Here is a 6,000-nt window from a genome sequence, read left to right as displayed (position 1 = left end):
GTTTAAGGGAGCTTTGGGACAACATGAAGTGAAATAACATCAGCATTATAGAAGAGCCAGAGGAGGAGGAAAGAGAGCAAGGGATAGAGAACTTGGTGGAGGAAATAATGAGAGAAAACTTCCGTAGGCTGGCAAAGGAGAAAGCCACACAAATTCAGGAAGCATAGAGGGTTCCAAGCAAGAGGGACCAAAAGAGACCAACTCGGAGACACATCATAATTAAAATGGAAAATTTCAAGGACAAAGGCAAAATTTTAAGGGCTGCAAGAGAGAGACAAGCAGTGACCTACAAGGGAACCCCCATAAGGCTGACAGCTGATTTCTCATCAGAGACTCTTCAGGCCAGAAGGGAGTGGCATGAAGTTCTCCAAGTAATGAAAAGCAAGAACATGCAACCAAGATGGCATTATCCAGCAAGGCTATCATTTAAATTTGAAGGTAAGATAAAGAGCTTCCCAGACAAAAAAAGGCTAAAGGAGTTCAGTACCACCAAACCAGCATTGCAAGAAATGCTAAAAGGATTGCTTTAAGAAAAAGAAGGAATACTGAGAGAAAGGTACATCAGCATAAAGGAGAAAGGTGGCATTAAATAAGTTGATATCAATAGTAACCTTAAATGTAAATGGAATAAATGGCCCAATCAAAAGACATAGGGTAGCTGAATGGATAAAAAAATAGGACCCAAATATATGCTGTCTACAAGAGACCCACCTGAGAGCAAAAGACTCACACAGGCTAAAAGTGAAGGGATGGAATAAAATATTCCATGCAAATGGAAAGCAAAAGAAAGCTGGAGTAGCAATTCTTATTTCTGACAAAACAGACTTCAAAATAAAGACCATAACAAGAGACAAAGATGGTCACTACATAATACTAAAGGGGTCAATCCAACAGGAGGAAATAACCCTTATAAACATTTATGTACCCAATATAGGAGCACATAAATATATAAAAAATTTCTCAGTGGACTTTAAAGGGGAGATTGACAGCAACACAATCATAGTGGGGGACTTTAACACCCCACTGTCAGCACTGGACAGATCATCAAGACAAAAAATCAACAGAGAAACACAGACCTTAAATGACTTACTAGAACTAATGGATTTAATTGACATTTACCAAACATTTCACCCCAAAGCAGGAGAACACATATTCTTCTCAAGTGCACATGGAACATTCTCAAAAATAGATCACATGTTAGGGCACAAGGCAAGTCTCTACAAATATAAGAAGATTGAAATCATATCAAGCATATTCTCAAATCACAATGCTGTGAAACTAGAAATCAACCACTATAAAAAAAACTCAAAAATATTCAAACACATGGAGGATAAAGAGCATGTTTTTAAACAATGAATGGGTTACCAATGAGATCAAGGAAGAAATCTAACACTTCATGGAAAGTAACAAAAATAAACAGACAACAACCCAAAATCTATGAGACACGGCAAAGCAGTCCTGAGAGAAAAACTCATAGCATTACAGGCCTATCTCAAGAAACAACAAAAAGATCTAATGAACCATCTAACACAACAACTAAAAGAACTAGAATGAGAACAGCAAGAAAAGCCCCGAAGAAGTAGAAGGAAGGAAATAATAAAAAGTCAGAGCAGAAGTTAATGACATAGAGACTAAAAAAAAATACAAAAAAAATCAATGAAACCAAGAGCTGGTTCTTTGAAAAAGTAAGTAAGATTGATGGACCTTTAGCCAGACTCACTAAGAAACAAAGAGAGAGAGAGGACCCAAATAAATAAAATCAGAAATGAAAGAGGCTATATAACAACTGCCCCAAAAGAAATACAAAGGATTGTAAGAAAATATTATGAGCAACTATATGCCAACAAATGGGACAACATGGGGGAAATGGACAAATTTCTAGAAGCATACAACCTTCCAAAGCTGAATCAAGAAGAGGCAGAAAACCTGAAAAGGCTGATAATAACTAATGAAATTGAAGCAGTAATCAAAATACTCCCAGCAAACAAAAGTCCTGGACCAGAGGGATCTACAGGCGAGTTTTACCAAACATTCAAAGAAGAATTAACACCTATTCTATTCAAACTATTCCAGAAAATTCAAGAGGAGGGAAAACTCCCAAACTCTTTATATGAGGCCAGCATTATCCTAATCCCAGAACCAGAGAAAGACACTACAAAGAAAGAAAATTACAGGCCAATATCCCTGTTGAACATAGATGCTAAAATCCTCACTAAAATACTAGCAAACCGGATCCAGCAATACATTAAAAAAATCATACATCATGACCAAGTGGGATTTATTCTGGGGATGCAAGGCTGGTACAAAATCTGCAAATCAATAAATGTGAGACATCACATAAACAAAATGAAGCACAAAAATCATATGATCATATCAATAGATGCAGAAAAAGCATTCAACAAAATCCAGCACCCATTTCTGATAAAAACTCTCAGCAAAGTGGGAACAGAGCGATCATACTTCAACATAATAAAGGCCATATATGACAAACCTACAGCCAACATCATACTCAATGGGCAAAAACTAAAACCATTTCCATTAAAAACAGGGACAAGACAGTGATGTCCACTTTCACCACTCTTATTCAACATAGTACTGGAAGACCTCGCCATAGCCATCAGACAGGAAGAAAACATAAAAGGTATCCAAATTGGAAAGGACAAAGTAAAACTGTCATTATCTGCAGATGACATGATATTGTACATAGATAACCCTAAAGACTCCATCAAAGTACTACTAGATTTGACAAACAAATTTGGCAAGGTAGCTGGATACAAAATCAACATCCGGAAATCAATGGCATTCTTATACACCAACAATGAACTTTCAGAGAGAGAAACTAAAAAAGCAATACCATTTACCACTGCAACTAAAAACATAAGATACTTAGGAATAAACTTAACCAAGGATGTAAAAGACCTGTACTCAGAAAACTATGTGACACTGAACAAAGAAATAGAGGAAGATTTAAACAAGTAGAAGAATATACCATGTTCATGGATTGAAAGAATTAATATCATTAAAATGTCCATACTACCCAAAGCAATTTATAAATTCAATGCCATTCCTATTAAAATACCAACAGCATATTTCACAGACCTAGAACAAACATTTCAAAAATTTATATGGAACCAAAAAAGACCCTGAATAGCTGCAGCCATCTTGAGAAAAAAGAACAGAGTGGGAGGGATCACATTACTGAACTTCAAACTGTATTACAAAGCCACTGTAATCCAAACAGCCTGGTAATGGTACAACAACAGGCATATAGATCAATGGAACAGAACAAAGACCCCAGAAATAGACCCACGCCATTATAGTCAGTTAATATTTGACAAAAGAGGCAAGAGTATCCAATGGAGTAAGGACAGTCTCTTCAATAAGTGGTGCTGGGAAAATTGGACAGATACATGCAAAAGAATGAAACTAGACCACCAACTTTCACCATGCACAAAAATAAACTCAAAATGGATAAAAGACTTATATGTAAGTCACAAAACCATAAAAATCCTGGAAGAAAACATAGGCAGTAAAGTCACAGACATCTCATGTAGTGGAATTTTCACTGATACATCTCCTAGGTCAAGAGAAACAAAAGAAAAAACAAACATGGGACTACATCAAACCAAAAAGCTTCTGCACAGCAAAAGAAAAGAACCTCAGAATACAAAGGAACCCCACTTTCTGGGAAAACATATTTGCCAAGGATGTATCTGATAAGTGGCTAAGTTCCAAAGTGTACAAAGAACTCATATCACTCAGCAAGAGGAAGACAAACAACCCAATTAAGAAATGGGCAAAGGACTAGAATAGACACTTCTCCAAAGAGGACATACAGATGGACAAGACACAGATGAGAAAATGCTTGACGTCGCTAATCATCAGAGAGATGCAAATTAAAACCACAATGAGGTATCACTTTACACCTGTAAGAATGGCTACCATCAACAAAACAACAAACGACATGTGCTGGTGAGAATGTGGAGAAAGGGGAACCCTAGTACACTGCTGGTGGGAATGCAGACTGGTGCAACCACTATGGAAAACAGTATGGAGGTTCCTCAAAAAATTAAAATAGAGCTGCCTTTTAACCCAGTGATTCCACTCCTAGAAATGTATCCTAAGAATCCTGAAACATTAATCAGAAAGAATATATGTACCCCGATGTTCATAGCAGCACAGTTTACAATAGCTAAGATCTGGAAACAGCCCAAGTGCCCATCAGTAGATGAGTGGATAAAAAAGCTGTGGGATGTATGCACCGTGGAATACTACGGAGCTGTAAAGAAGAAGAATCTCGTTCCCTTTGGAACAGTATGGATGGACCTGGAGAAAATTATGCTAAGTGAAGTAAGCCAGACAGAGAAAGACAAATATCACATGATCTCGCTCATATGTGGAATCTACAGAACTTAATAAACTGATGAACAGAATACATTCAATGACATGGAAGCATAGATGAGACTGATGAATGTCAGAGGGATGGAGGAGGGTGGGTGTATGGAGGGGGAGAGAGTAACCAAAGAATTTATATGCGTATATGCACAACCGAAGGACATGTACAATGGTGGGGAGAGGCACTGGATAGGGGGGATGGGATGGGTTGGAACAGGTCATTGGGGAGAAAAAGGGATATCTGTAATATTTTAAACAAAAGTAAAAATTAAAAATTAAAAAAAATTAAATAAAAAATAAAGATAAATAAAAACATTAATTATAAAGTGTTTAATATCAAAAATTTTTTTTAATTAAAAAAAAGCTGTGATACGTTTACACAATGGAATACTATGAGGCTGTAAAAAAGGAAGAAAATATTACCTTTTATAACAGCATGGATGGACCTGGAGAGCATTATGCTAAGTGAAATAAGCTAGTCAGAGAATGACAAGTTCCATATAATTTCACTCATATGTGGAATCTAATGAACAAAATAAACTAACATGCATAATAGTGACAGACTCATAGATAGAGAACAGGCTGACAGCTATTGGGGATATAATAGCTGAATGGGGAGGGATGGTTGGAAGGGCTGAGCAAAAAAGAGAAAAAAGTCATGACATGGACAACAGTGTGGTGACTGCCAGAAGGAGGGGTGATGGGGGGAGGTGGAGAGGGGATAAATGGTGACAGACAGAGATTTGATTTTGGGTGGCGAACACCCAATACAGTGTACAGATAATGTGTTGTAGAATTGTATACTCTTTAAGTTAAAAAACAGAAAAAATATATTACAGGGCAATACCCTCATGAACGTAGACATAAAACTTAACAAAATGTAAGTCAAATCCAGAAATATATAAAACACTTCTATGCCTATAAATTTGAAAAAATGTATAAAAAGTAAAAAAAATTCAGGGTCAATCATGATAAAAACTCACACATTGAAAATGGAAGAGAAACTCCTCATTCTGATAAAGGGCATTTATGAAAATCTATACCTAACATTACATTTATTGGTGAAATATGGAATCATATCCTTTGACCCACAAATTCAGGAATCCTAGTTGGTGTGATATAGAATAATAATTAAAAGATATAAAAATTAGAAAAAAGTATTAAACTATTTTTAGTCTAGAATTAAAAATTGTGTTTATTATGTTATGTATAAAATCCTAAATAAACTACAAAAAAAAATACTAAAACCAATAAGCAAATTTAATGAGGTTGTAGGATAACAAGTTAATACAGAACAAACAATTATACTTGTGTATATTAGCAACCAAAAAAATAAAAATTAAATTTAAAAATAATTTCATCTGCAATAACAAAACTATAAAATACCTGGAAACTGAAATCATACATTTTGCGGTATTAATAAAGAGCTAAACAAGTGAAGATATATATCATGTTCATATATTGTAAGAATCAGCATTGAAACAATGTCAATTCCCCCCTAGTCATCTATAGATTGAATATAATTCTGATCAAAATCCCAGCAGGTCTTCTTATGTAAATTTATAAGAAAAGCCTGAAGTATAAAAAATTCCCAAAGGACTTGGG

Source organism: Miniopterus schreibersii, assembly GCF_964146895.1.
Source record: "Miniopterus schreibersii genome assembly, chromosome: 1".
Taxonomy (NCBI): domain Eukaryota; kingdom Metazoa; phylum Chordata; class Mammalia; order Chiroptera; family Miniopteridae; genus Miniopterus; species Miniopterus schreibersii.
Note: the sequence above shows the minus strand (reverse complement) of the source record.